The sequence below is a fragment of the Bombus huntii genome, chromosome 7, assembly GCF_024542735.1.
Source record: "Bombus huntii isolate Logan2020A chromosome 7, iyBomHunt1.1, whole genome shotgun sequence".
Classification (NCBI taxonomy): Eukaryota; Metazoa; Arthropoda; class Insecta; order Hymenoptera; family Apidae; genus Bombus; species Bombus huntii.
This window is the reverse complement of record NC_066244.1, coordinates 4293019-4308695: the sequence shown is the minus strand read 5'-3', so window position 1 is coordinate 4308695 and position 15677 is coordinate 4293019. Positions and strand designations below refer to the sequence as shown.

Sequence of the window (15677 nt, the reverse complement as noted above, 5' to 3'; positions counted from 1 at the left end):
TTCGTTTTATTTTCGAGGAAAATGGCCCTCGTTCTCAGCTTCGACGATCCGATATAGGAGGACAAGTTCGAAAGAAACGCTTTCCAGTCCGGATACTGCGGCGAATCGGAAGATAAACACGTAGGATCGCGTTAAATACGATAACGCTTAAGGTATAAAGTTTTCTAGTACTATGTTTCGCGTTTTGACCGGATATTTTGTGGAAAATACGCGATACGTCTAGCAAGTCTTGGGAGCAAGTTTATCGGTCGAATTTCTACTTGTCAGCTTTTACAGGTATACTAATACATTTGAAAACACATATGTTACCATGATTGAACGATTTTCCACGTTTATCGTACAAAAGCTACAAACGTAGAGAACGCGATTCATAGTTTGCAGCATTAAGGACAAGTTGATATTTGGTTGGTCCTTAGGAACAAGACGCTCGCAAAGCCACGTTAGCCCATCAAACAGTTACTTGTCAGCTTCGCTTCTGTTACGAACTTTGTCCACGTAAGGTAAGTACACGCCTGGCGGGAATTCAATTGAACTAGCTGGTAATACGATTTTCAAAACGAGGTGCCGCACAATTTTCCCGTTGGAGAACTTCTATGTATAATTGATTTCACGAACGACGATATTTATCACCAACCACAATCGAGTTTATTCGTCGTTTCGTCTTGTGGTTGCTTCTTCCAGAAAGCTGCTACAGCTGACGTATTCGAATTTTCTTCGAATTTCGATCGTGTTATTAGCTCGTTGCGTAACAAGAAACTGAACTTTTCACATCTGCCCCGAAGAAGAGGACCGGAATGTCGAGGGAACATCGGAATCGAGCGCTTGTACTTGCTAATAATACGACTGAAAGCCGAAGAATCGCAGATACGTTATCCGATAATGTTGTGAAAGTTGAAAATCCAAAATGATCGTACGTAAAGCAGGAGAAATACGTATGTAGTACGTTACGTACGCAAACGCATACGCACATACGTAAGATATTCTACGTTCGCACTATGTATCCTGTGGTAATACATGGCGAATGTAAATACATGGAAAATTATACAAAGTTATTTTGATATTCGGAGGAAAAATGTTCGTTTTATTATTACGAAATCGACAACGATTTTCGATACTTCGGATTAAAACACACTTAGATTAATTGCCATGAAATTGTTAATTTTGCGCATCCAGCGTTCTGATTGCATTTTCCTGTTCATCGATGACTGATATCGACACAGTTTATATATCACCTAATAGTACACAGACATAGCGGTTAATGAGATAATCGATGCCGACATACTGTAATTGGATTTTGCTGCAGGCACATCGTCTCTAGTAAATCCGTGCGAATACCGAATTTCCTTACCAAATGTCACGCCTCTTTCTTTGCATAAAACACACATCCATTTATAATATCGTCTATGGTTTCAAACGATTTTTAAGATTCACGATGTTATCGCATTTATACATATTACGGTTCAAATTTTCGATTACCCGGAAAATTAACCGCAAATAATTGTTGCAACAATACGTAGCCATACAGATACTTGTTCGTATCTTCAATTTATCTTGTTGTTTCTGTATTTAATTCGGCAATTATTTTTTCACCACACTAATTTAGCGCTATTCTGTTTTTTATTAGTATCTCAAACAACTTAATTATATTTTTTTTTTAGAGTCCGAGGAACGGGGATAGCACTTAATTTAAAACTCTACTTATTGGCACGTCTCTAAAAAATTGACGAATCGGACAAAATTACAGACAAGTACGTTATCGCGAAAGGAACATTTAAAAATTCCATAATTACGTACATAGATGTATGTATACGTATATGGAAAAGGCAAGGCCAACATTCTGAACAATCGCTTCAAAGATACTCGCGAAAAACTTCGAATACATTTTTAAATAGGTGGCCGCATTTTTATACAGCCCTACGTAAACTTAACTTATCGATGCTAATCGTCTCTGTAAGCGTATCGGAAATTCGATTGCTAGCATTTATTATTATTATTATTATTATTATTATACATATCACCAAACGTACTTTCGCGTACGACTCTAGAACCAAGACCGTACGCAGTTATCATTAGGTTACGCGTGGATACGTATCAGCGTGTACGCGACGAACGGACGACTAAGGCATAGCGAAACATTTCGTATATCGCGGATTTATATTCTCTTTAATCGATATTGTCCTATCGTAAGCGTCGCGCGCTGATATGCATTTTGCTAGGGTTCAACGGAGAAAGCAACAGACACGCAACACGTGGATCCGGTAACCTCGTACGTATATCTTTCTGACATTTACGTGTTTCTTCCTAAAAGCATTGTCCCGATCCAACGCGATCTCCGGTTGCCTTCCGCCTCAAAGTGGACTCGATATTTGTCGTGTAACAGCATTATTTAAACGTTTACAGTATGGACATATCAGGTGAACAGGAATTGGCTGTCAGCCAGTTCTGCAAGCTGGTCTCTCGGCACGTACCTTCGATGGACGTTCGGTAGATCTTTTGGACACGTGCCATTTCATTATTTTCACAATGCCGCGATGCCTTCGCCGTCGTCGTCGTCGTCGTCGTCGTCGATATCGTAGCACCCGAAACATTTCAGTTTCATTTTTTATCTCTTTCAAATGTACGTCGCGTATCGCGTACGTTATCGATTTTCGATACTTTGAGTTGATTTTTTACGAGACTAATACTGTACATAAGATGACACGTACATTCGTCTTCTTTTCCATTTATCGTTCCAAGTGTGTTTACGATTAAATATTCCCGATATACGAGAAATATTCTACGATAAAATGTATTTATCTACGTAAATTAGACAGAACGCGTCAAAGAGATGGATCGATCGTGGGTATAGACTCCGAATGGCAAAATAGAGAACAGAAATATTAAGTGATTTCGTTTTTCGGAATATAAAAAGTGTGGTCAGAGATATAGGTATTGCACGAACGGACGAAAGATAATTTTTTACACGAGGATGAAACGAAAGTACTGTTAAAAAATAGAATTTAAAAAAAAAATAGCTTTTTCTATCTCTTTCGCGGCTTTTTTCGTGTTACAAGAAAGATGACAGACGCTTCTTGGTTACCCGAGACGTTATCTACTTGCCAAGTCACCTGAAACCTCTTTGTACGCAGCTTCCATACACAACAAAAGATATTTTATCGTTGTTTAGAGAGGTCCATAACAATCTGCGTAACAACGTCGATCCATTACAACAACGACATACGCTTGCGTCGAATTTCATGAAGGATACGTTGGCAAAGATCGCGTTCTAATTTTCTTACCGCTCGTACCGTCCGCTGTCTACGTAACGTACGTAATACGAAAAGACGTAGAAAATATCTCCAAAACTAAAACACCCGTTATAACGGTTAAAGGATTTCTATAATTGATCGCGAAACGATGAAAATCAATTACCGACGTAGGTATCGAAGACAAATGTTACGTATTAGGTTTGGAGCAGCAGAAAAGGAAGACTTTCCGAATCGTTAAATATGCACGACTTTAAGGATTCGGCGCGACTGGCTCTTACCTACGAGGTATTACCCTGAATAAATAACACGCACTTGAAACAGGTATCGGAAAAAAAACAAGTTTAAGTTTCGAAAGCTTCGACGTTTCAAAGGTTAAGGGTTAAAGGCGTAGATGGAACGATTTGCTCGTTCCACGAAAGACTGCTTCGAAGATCAAAATAAACGTTGCGTAATACATACCTTAGACTATGATAAAATACGACAGTGTGGAAAATCATAACGCATACGTCGGTACGGCATGCGCCGCGACGTACAATGTATTATACGACTATCGAAGGAAAATCACGGTGTTCCTCGCGGTGAATCCCGAAGGGGATTGAGGTCGGATATCGAATCCGGTGCTGGTCAGACGTCGACCATGGAAACCGATTGGTTAGAACGTACTTGGCAGCGATGGTAAATATCTGTGTTTCTGTATACTGTTGCTCAAAGTTGGTCGAGAAGCGTTCGCGGGTAAACTTTGTTCGACGACCGATGTTCGAAACGATTATCCGTTAATTGATATTTGATTCCAGTCCGATAGTAAGGCAGCTTCGATGGTAACGGGATAACTTTAATAACGCGTGCTCGCTATTTTGCGCGACTCGCGTCTTAGCTACGCCGCGTTATTTCCATCATCTCCGATTCGATCGTGCCCTTCGTGACCCTTCGATTTTACGCCAAAGTTTTCTTAAAACGTTAAAAGCGTTTTTTTGCCCGTTGAAATAAGAGTCAGATCGGGCCATACAGATTCTAGAATCGCAGCAGAGCGAAACTTTGCAAGCTGATATCGCGTAAAAATATCACACGAAACATGAAAAGCGTTAGAAGCAACTCGACCAGTTACGAATTAACAATGGCGAAGCGAGGAACCGACGACAGAGAGAAAGCCTCGTTGAAGTCGATCGAATTTCAAACGACGATTCGAGCGACTCGAATTCTAGGAAATCAGCCGAATAAAGTACAGAAATTCGAAAGGATATTTCAAGAATATGTTTTCCGATAAGCGATCGTATTTATCGTTTACTGAACATCTTCGAATCACTAACGAGATGCGTATTTGAAATTCGTTGCTCTTTGCTCTTTGATTTTAACGATAAAAATGAATTTTCGTAAGAGTGAAAATGAAAAAGTATTCTATCGTTACGTGACTTAGACGGAAAAACGATCGTGCGAATTCTATAGGATGTTTCTAAACCGATGACATAACCCGAGCAAACACGATAAAGACGAATTCTGTGACTTTACTTTTGATATATCGAAACACTCGTCGATTTACGCTTCTGATTTCCTTCCTCTTTCCTTCCTCTCGGCTCGTCCTTAGCGGCACCATTTGTTCTCAAACGCTTGGTCAAAGAACTTTGTCCATTGAAACGTTAACGAATACGGAAAACCTATAAAGACCGTGAAAGGAACGTGGAAAGATTTATTACCGTAAGCTAAACGTTCCTATCGTAAACTAAATATTTCGATTCGACTATTTGCGTATATCTAATTTACGTAATGGCACGTTGCCGAATTCGTGTCAGCGAAACTTTGTCGGGGGTTTGAAAGACTATATATTTCTCTAAAGAATCCAGAATGGCAGGAGAAAAGAAGTCGAGACTAAAAATATCGTTATCTTTGGAAGCCGCAACGCCTCTGAATTCTTTAGCTACAGGATTTTCCATTTAGGACGAAAGGATCGTGTATCCGAAATCGATAATAACCGCACCGCGAAGAAGAGCTCGACGTAAGAAAGAAGCAAAGTATCGGTCTTTCTTTAGGTTTCTATTTTGATCCGCGCCCAGATTCCAATTGGATTCCCAAGTTCAATCGAATTACGATATCTTCTCGTTTACGTATGAATTTCTAGAAGAACGTTAGTACCGAATACGTTGGTCGAGTTTTCGCTAAGAGAAACGGCATAAAGAACGACGGACCGTATTACGAGTTTCTACAACTATGTACGAACTTTATACGACGCATTACGTACGAGTAATTTCGTACTTTTACTCGTTAGCGGTATGTTTAACTCGCGCCACTCGCGTTGAACCATCGATGACGATCGCTCTCCGCCATCCTCCGTGTTCTATCCAAACGCTCTCGCAATACGAATAACAATATCCTGAATTCGCTCATCGTTCGAACGCGCAACGAGTCAAAGTGGAATACTTACGACGAGCCGGGTTGATATGATTTTGATTTCCCCGTAGGCCAGATTCGTTATAGCCGTTCGTTCGAATGGACGTTAATTTTAAAAGGAGAATAGCGTCTATCGGCCGGGTATTCCGTCAGATCCGTCAGATCGAATCCGAGCTTGCTCGCTACTTGCCGAATAATCTCGGGAATAGCCTTTGCCGATCCAACGAGAAAGGAAAGTTCCATTTACATGGATAATTGCATAACTTAATATTTCGTTAGGTTCGCCGTGTATGCTGGGTGCGAAGCTGCTGCCATCCGAGATATACGATATACCGTATTCGTCTCTCGTTTCGAGTTAGGACGACGCGGCGCGACGTAGAATATTTATGGCGTTTCGAGTTGAGGGCAGGTCTTCGTCGTTTGCCAGAGGGACACGGCGCGGCGCACCATGAATATTTAGAAAATTAAATCGGCCAACTTGGTCGTCCCCTTTCGTTCGTTCGCTGCGCCTATGTTTCCCAACTTCCGAGTAATCGTAACTTTGTTTTAATAGATCGTTAAATGCGCGAAATCACGTTGCTCGCAATGAGCAACCGTCTCGACCGGCCATTCCGTTTCCAGAGAGAAACTCGAACGATTCGCCCTACGATCTACGAGCCGCGACAAAGGGATTTCCTCTGGGTCTAAGGCTGAAACTACCAGATAGCTCGGCGATGGATTCGATTGGCCCTCGACCGTTCACAATGGAACGATTCGCATCGAGAATTTACATTGTCCTGCATATTTATACGATCGCAGATTAAAACCGCGCAGAATCAAAGAGATTCAAAATATAACTTGCCTCTTGCTTCCATGGAACAGCTTCGATTTCCTTGCTTCCAGAACCTACGAGGAGAGCGGCTTTGTTCGACGATTTGATTTTCCGGTTGAATAACGAGATATAGTTGTCAAATGTTTTAAATAAACTCGCCGAGAACGTTGAATATTTAAATAACGGATTCGGGTATATCGACGATTATTTTTTCAAGATATCGATGCGAAAAAACGTAGGTAAATTTGTCGCCTTAGAACGTCCTATAAAAATGCAACGATAATCCGACAAGAAATGGTAAGGCGTAAAGGAAATTGCTTTTATCGTTATTTATCGTTCTTTATCGTTAACAATCGTTGTCGTACTTTTTAACAATAACCAGGAAATTTAGTCATCGTGGAATGTTGTACGAAGTGATAAATTTATCGAAACGTTTGTTCGATCGTCGCACGGTAAAAGCTTTGCGAAGCAATTGCGCGTTTATTATATCGTCTAACCGTTGAACGAAAGTAACCGAAAGAAGGTAATTGAAACTGAATATTTTTGAAGGCAACGGATTTTAGTTTCGCTTTAGATTAATGTTTCGTCGAAGATGGAATAATAGCAGCTCTTTATTACCTGGCTAGGTCACGCTATCGATATAGCTATGTATTTTACAACTACTTGTTGCTTTCCAGCGAAATGGCTGTCGTCTACTAACGCCTACTAACGTCTAACTAACGTTGTATAATAGATGGTACCATAATACATCGTTGTATGTACTATGAAAGCGAAGGTTAAACGATTAAATCGTTTTCTCGATTCTCGACGTGGTTAGAAGAAAGATGCCAACCACTTTGTCCTAGAAAGTTGTCTACCTTAGATCCTCGTATACGACATAATCGACTTTACAAATTTTCAAAGCGAATCTTTATTCGTCTATGATCATCGTCGGCTTTGGCTGGCTCAACTTTAGCCACCGGCTTCACGTTTAACGCGACGTATCGTTTACGTTTCTTTTCCAACCGATTCAACGAGAGTCGACTTTCCTATCAAGAAATTTCCCGACGTTATTCCAGTAACCGCAACCGTGTTTTCATCTCACGAGAACTGCAAAATGCAATTTCAGCCATTGCAAAAACAACTGTGTCACTTATTCGTTGCCTCTGGTGTCTCGTTACTTTGTAAGCTCGTACGGCGCCGCGCGACGTCGTGAAAATGGTTTGTTTCACCTGCCAAAACGTATCCTCGATTTGTTCCGAAGGTTTCCACGTTTTCATTGCCACAGAAACGACCGATTGAAACCAAGCGCAGATACCTACGTGGCATGCGCGTTGCTTAACAAGTTTTTCCTCCTGCATAATAAACGACAACGAATAAATTGGCCGCTGGATCGACGAAACGTTCGATAGAACCGTATCGATTCTACCGCGCTTACGAACAAGATATCTCGCGACGCGATATCGTCGCATCTGCGACGCTTTGTACGACATATTTTGCGTACACTGTCGTTGAACGGGAGATATCTCGTACGTAAATTCAGACAAAGATTCAAAGAGAACGCGCTCGATCCATCCACTTTGTTAGCACGTACGATATCCGAAAGAAGTGCGAACACATCGTCTAACGTTTGCGCAAATCCGGTAGAAATCGACTGTCTAAACAGATACGATGGGGGATGAAACAACATTTTTATCGAAAAATAAAATTGCACAGGAATTAGGAATACCGAAAATCGAGTCTCGTGACGTAACTCGCGGCACGACTAGGAAGTGGGTGATTCTACAGTCCACGTAAATATTTTCTAAGTCCATCTGTTTCTTTGGTATTTAAAATCAATGTTGTGGAAAAGGGAGCAAAAGAAAGAAAATTTCACACTATGACGTGTTCCTCCGCGTTGAAACCTCGTGTAGACTCTCGATTGTATCGCGCGTTACGAAACACGCTATATCGTACTTGTAAAAATACTACATACTCGCGATCTATTCGCCTCTAAATACGAGAAGATGGACGCGCGAAATATTTCGTTCGCAAGATCGCGTGAACGAAATTTTATCGCGATCGCGTATCTCGTCTACAGTGCGAAGGGATTAACAGCGACAACTCGTTTTGGTCGCTGATCGAGTTGTCCGAACGTTGGACGCTCGATGTAATGCCGCGAAGAGACGACCAGCAAGATGACCGACCGGTGGCGGGAAATAACAAGGCTGGGTATTTGGATACCACGCGTACGCGTTTCACGTACATACGCTTTTGCGAATATCTACGTCCACGCGTTTAAACGCGACGTACGTCGAAATGCGCGTGTCTACGATTGTACATATGCTACCGACACTCGACGCTTGCTTATTTCTGACAGAGTATGACGACGTACAAGCGTCAAACATTGTCGAAGAATTTTCTTATTCGACGAGTCCGCTATACTCGAGTCGTCTGGTCGTCAAACTATACGTCGGATGGAAAAGATCTTCCAAATTGATCGAGAGACTATTCGTAATTGATTCCAGCAACGATATTTAAAAGCGTCAAAATGTCCACGTGTTTAAGAACGTCAGTGTATACTGTATAGCAGTGTAACTGCTTCAGAGCGGTAAAGATGTTGATTTTTAATACGCGAACTAAATGCGAAATTGCATTTTATGCGTCGACGTTACTATTCCTACGAGACGTTCTTGCGAGTATCGACGAATCGACAAAACTCTTGTTAAAACTAAGGGATAACGATAGTATCGTAGTTTTAGTTCTATTTATGTTCTAAATACGAAAACAGCCATTGTACGAAAATTGTTCGTTAGCGTACAGAGCGTATCGTAGAAAGTGAAAATCGGATTCGCGGCGAACGCGTTAAGTAATCTCGATCGTCGACGTGTCAATCGATGTTTCTTTACGCAAACGATACAATTCCAGGTATTTTACGCAGAACGTTTCGAACAGTCGAATGTACGAGATCGAGCGACGACGAAACGACCCAACGGTTCCATCGATACAAAGTATATCACCGAAGCGTAAGACCGACGCGCCTAAAGAGCCATCGATATCCCTACGGTCCTTCCGCCAAAATATTTAGAAGAAGGCGTACGTGGTAACGGTCGCCGACGCCTAACAAACGCCTTGCGTAGTGGGGATATCGAGAGGCGACGAAAAGAAACCAATCGGATCGGAAAAATAGTCGAGTTTTAACCGCGAAGTGAGAATAGTCGGATTGTAACCGGGAAGCGAGAATAGTCGGTGGTAATCGAGAGTTGTACAAAATGAGTCGAATGCGAGGATCGTTAAAAAATATATTGCTGAACACCGGCGAGTATTTCTTTGGCACCCTACGCCAAATACCGCCTCACATGGAATCAGGTAAGCGACTCGAATGGCTCAAACGCGGCAGTTCGATTTCTTTTCTACGAGTCGAGTGGAACGAACGCGTAATCCGACGATATCAAAGTTTCCACTAATTTGAAAAAACTTTAATACCTAACCATTTTATTTGGTTTGACCTCCTTATCTTCCCGTTTTACGAGCTCGCATAAAAAACAGCTGCATTCGAGTAAATTGAAAAGCACGCTGCTTGCTACCGAATTCGTAGAAACGGATCCACGAGAATTCTACGGACGAAACGAACGTAGTAGATTCGTGGTTCGAGCTGCGATATTTATCGAGGGTTGCGTTTAACGAAAACGATTTAGCGGCAGAAAAGAAGAGGGAACGCGATAGATCAAATCGCACGATTTATCGATCTATGTGTATAGCCTTCTCGCATAGAAACGCGTATGTAAGTTCGAAATTTTGCGATTTCGCGATACCAGGAGCAGTTTGCGTGGGAAATGGTTACTAACTCGGTCACAACGATCCACTGGAAACCAGTAGACTCGAGAACAACCGTGTACAAATTTTCGTCCGTGCAACAGCTTAAAAGTCCTCGTTTCCCTTTCCATATCGTTGCGTAATATCCAACGTTTCCTGTAATTTCCAATGTCAACTCATGACGTCGCCCTATACGTATGGAAATTTATGCGCTATCCTGTGCACGTTCCTAACGACAGATACGCGTTACACCTATAAACAGCGTATTAGAAAAAGTACGTGCTATTTGCATATAAGATACGATTCTAAACGGCAGAATCGTAAAAGGGGTTCACGTACAAAGACGTCGTTTCACGCTTACCATTTAAGTTACGAATAATTTAGTTTTACGCTGGAGAAATTTAAAACGGTGATTTAGTTTCTGGATATAACGAGACTCAGCCAACGAACCTTTCTCTTTATCTCGCTCGCTCTTCGCGTCTCTCACTTTGACGTAAATCAACGAAATTAAATGTAACAGCTCAAATTCTATCGTAATCTCGTTTTTCGCAAAGAGTAGCGGACAAGCATAATATTCGAAACAGCGAAACAGATTTCGATCGTTCGCGTTTGCACCGCTACGATCGTATTTCTAGCGTAGAACAAAGTTATCTATAATTCGAGAAATAAGCCTCAAACGATAGTTTCGTACAACGGCTTTCCTCGTTGTCTTGATATCCGAAATCTCGCGAATGTCGGCCATCTTTTCGACACCCTTTTCGATACGTGCACCCGGTATAACGAATCGACGCTCTCGTTTCGATGAAACCGCGGTTGCGAGCCGTCAAATTTAAGAGCGATCGTCGGATAAATTATAGAAATAAATATACTTGCCGCGTGGATCGAAAATATTATAGCCAAATAATTAGAAAAGTTAAAACGCCATTGACTACCGTAAGCGCTTCCCGAAAACGTTTTAATTCGCTAAAACCTCCGTTTCAAATGCTTTTCTTGGTAAAAGTATCGCGTGTTTCCAGTCCATAATTTCTTCCTCGGGGAAGTGTTATTAACGGGATTACCAACTAGTTCACATGCGTGTTCAAATACGATACAATGCGCAATGGTATGAAAATAAGGTCGGAAGAAAAGCTTCGGTTTTAATTAAGAAGCAAGCTGCTACCCGTTGCAAAATTTACATCACCGCCTTTGCAGAACGATCATCGTCATGACCAAAATCTAGACCAGCTTTTAATTTTCTACAGAGACTCGTGGAACAATATAAAATATGAAACACATCGGAAGAAATACGTTACGCAACGCGTAAGAATTCTTCGCGTAATGTAAGCGTTCTTTTCCCGATATAAAGAATAACATATCCGTTGTTTACTGTTTCAGTTACAGAGATGGCGATTTCAAAATATGAATTTTTTCGAAATACGTGGAAGGGAAATGGAGACTTTATCTTTGTAATTCGGACCGAAACGACGTTTTATGTCTGCGTACTGCATAATAGAATTTTACGTGGTATGTCATTATGTATGGTAATACGTTTTAGCAAAGAAAACTAGAATAGATTAAAACGTGCTGAACCAGCGTAAGAAGATTTCCGCTTTATGCAAATTTAAAAACGGGCCAGAAATTCTCAAAAGAATTGCCAACACGTTGCTACGTTGATGCATTTTGAAGGCTAATTTATGCATTTAGTACCGTGCCCGATAAATTATTACCTATTCCATCTCATAATTCCTATTCCATGTGATCCTGAATCGTTTATTGCGCGCAGAGAGAGGCAGAGAGAGAGAGAGAGAGAGAGAGAGAGAGTTGCGAAATTTTCATATTAAACGCAAATTTTTAAACAGGAAGAAACAACGGAACGATGCTTACACCCGTGCTCGTATGCTGTATTTAACACACATGCACGTACGCACGCACACACATACGGTCAAAGTATATAAGTATTTAATATATGTAACGCTTTACGCGAAACACCGTGTATCGTATATAGAGTAACGTTCAAAGTAGAAGAAATTTTTCAGGAAAAGTTCGATCTCGAGGAAAAGGAAAGCGAGGAAAGAGCATTTTTCTCTCATTTTCGAACCGACGTTTCAACGAAGAATAACTCGATCGTACTTGTATGCATAGATATTCCCATGTGCAAGGTGTGTATATATACATATACATATGTATATACATAGCGTATACATGCGATCGAGTCAGGGTCAGGATCAAAGATATCGAGTGAAATGCGCGAATTTAACGTCATCGTGTACGAAAACAAAGGCTTCTCTCTATTTCGTTGTACGTATACTCCTTTACGCTCCTTACGATCTACGCCTATTCTTCGCGAAAGCACGAGAAATCAAGCATGAGAAAGCATGTGAATCGATACTGTGCAAGGTCCGCACGAGTCTCGAAAGCGTATTAAATTTCAAAGACATTGCGATATAAAGCGAGAAATCAGCTATAGTATCTTTTATTGTTCGCATAGATCACGCATAGATCACGCATAGATGCTAGATGTAGGCACGCGTTTGGATCGACGCATAGTATCGCCGACAGCCGGAACCATAAATATGTCGTCGCATCAGGGTTTTGGCTGGATAACGGCTTCGTGCGGTGATACTTTCGACTGGCGAGTTAAGAACTGGCGCGCGGTTCTAAGTAAAGAGTTGGCGGATGTTATAGTTTCGGGGTGCCGACGATCGACGAGGGGCCCGACATCGATCGGCCGCCGTCGTTGTCCGCCGGCGCGGATCGCGGACACACCGGTGCACGGTTCACGGGGCCGATGACTCGGGGACACTCGGGCTTACGGTGCCCTGCGGCAGGTGGAAAGCGATAAGGGTTTTCTAGAAAGATCCGACGACGCGACGCCACCGAGCGGGGTAAGAGAACCGACAGCGAGTCAAAAAAGCTCTCGGTACTTTCCCCGCGACGTTCGCGAAATCGAGATCGTCCAACCTCGACGTAGGTATTACGCGTCTAACGCGGAATGTCAAAGAGTGTACGTTGTCGCTTCGAAAGGAACGTTTGTTTCGACGGAATTTACCTTAGAAATTCGTTGATCGATCGTAATTTATCGTAAGACGAAATTCGAACGTAATACGATATAAAACTGGAACTGTAAATCCAGATCCTCTCTTATAATGTACTCGTACGTTTTATATTCATATTATTTCGCATATATTTCGTCGATCAATAGGTATTATACGTATTAATATTCGTTAATATTCGATCGATCGTTTAAAACGGCTGCTTTCTCGATGCGAAAAATCGTTTAAAATATGTAAATTTTTTAATGAATTGTTTGAAAATGATCTAGCGATACAATTATGCACGATATTAACGATTCGGTGCGCAGCGTTAAGCCGTTAAGGTAATGGGGGCAACGTAAAACCATGGATAATATTCTATTGCGATATAGCGGTCACGCGGCATTAACGCATCGTATGCCTGTCACTGATAGAATATAATAATCACCCGATGAATCATCGATCCAATAGAAATATAATATTTTGGCTAACGAACGCTCAAGAGATAACGTAACAGGTTATACACTTCCGTGCATACACACCAGTACATGTATCATATGTATATTCTTTCCATCGTTTATCTAATAATTGAAAGCGCCGAAACACCGTATCAAAAATTCGTTATCGTCGTTCTAGAAAAGAAAACTATAAATCAAGAAAGGACTCGAGAGGAGACGTTGCGCTATAAACTCGTTGATATCCTTAGCCACCTTCTTGATGCGACAATTATCATCGATCTTACCGGTTATCGGTTTATCATCGGTTCCATCAAATTTTAAGACGTATATCGTCGTATAGAGAATCGGACGATGCTAGAGGGGGGGATTTGAATCAAAGTTGGACAAAGAGACGCTTCGCGTACAATGGTATCGCGCTACCGCGAAAATCGAATTTCTCTCTTGCGTTGACTCGCGCACCGTTCGTCTTATCGCGACGTATCCTTATCGGCTTATTTCTAGACAATTAGAAGCGACCATCGACCATCCCCTTCTGCTTCTTGCTTTAGGCCGGTGAAACAAATACAAAAATAAAAGAGCGAATTCTTCGCGAGTCTGTAAAGGACGCGATTCTCCGTTTGATTCCAAACGCACAGTTTGTGTCGTTAAACGAGGAATCAGTTTTAATACACCCCGTGCGTTAACGACTCCGCAACAATCGCCAGACCAAAATCCTATCGAGCTGTTTCGGTCCGAACTAAGCGGCAGGATTTCAAACACACCGTACCAGATCTGAGCAAGATCCGGGGAGAGTACCTCTCGAAGAATGGCACAAAATAGATGGAAAAATCACGAAAGCATTGGTACGTCCGATGCCTGATTGTCTAAAGGCTGTTACGAGAAAGATCAAGTCGAACGTCACGACTGATTTGTAGTCCAAAATCGTGAGTTTACAAATACTTTTGTTGCGCTGAAAACGGAACCTCTACATGCGTTTCATTTTCTTTCTTTGTTACAATTATTTTTAAAAATCGCGTATTCGCGGTGTACTTGAACTTTAAAGCGAATTTTGCAAAACAAATTAAACAAAGAATCGCGTTCTTTAGAGATTTACGTCGATCTTTGTGCGAAAATCCAGGTTGTGCCAATACTTTCGTTCGGTACTGTATGTACGCATGTACGTATCTACAAGGGCAAAGTCTATCGTACAATGTTAATATAGAAATATTTTTATAAACGTACAATTCTAACATTAATTATCGCGATAACGGCAATAAATTGTAGCTTGTTCGTTTCGCGATTTACTTTTTGTTACGTCATTCATAATATTATTAGTCGCACGAATCCGCGTCATAATTTATACGGGCTAAAATATCGATAAAATTACGAATATTCTGCAACTACGATCTTTGAGACCGCAAGATTCGTAAAACTTTAATCACGCGACGACCGTAACGATAATTCATAATAATAATAGTAATAATAATAATAATAATAATTCAAGTTCAACGTAAAAACGATAAAATTATCGATCAAATTATTATTGCACTTGCAATTTGTTCTTCGTATTCTGAAATGTTCGATAATAGGCCGGCGATAAAGCGGACTTTTTCAAAGAAATGCAAATTCGCGTCGCGTTCGAACGTGAAAATAGGAAAAAGTCAGAAATTGCAAGAGATAATTATTTCTCTTTATACGTTGCGCGAAGCGATAAAAACTTGAATCTCGTTTTAAATTAGCTTAATTTGCATACTCGATTCTAATTAAAATACGAGAAGTAGGATCGAACGAATCACCGGTAATCTAGAATACTATACCAAATAATGGATAACGTATTTGCTAGTTGGCTCGACAGAGCTGTGACATAGATAAATATTAAGAAGAATAAAAAAAAAAATACATTTATTTTCGACTATTATCTTATTCTCGTTCTCAAGTTAAAATCGTTTTCAAATCTCGAGAAAGCTATCTCGTTCCAAGATCTTCTCGCGACTATTGTCGTTACACGATGATC

General features: G+C 41.0%; 1 protein-coding gene across 6 annotated transcripts in view; it reads right to left on the bottom strand.

Annotated features, from left to right (window-relative positions):
* LOC126868011 (1-phosphatidylinositol 4,5-bisphosphate phosphodiesterase epsilon-1-like) overlaps positions 1-15677 on the bottom strand; it is a 130697-nt gene that overhangs the window by 113770 nt on the left and 1250 nt on the right. The gene's annotated exons all lie outside the window — the stretch shown is intronic.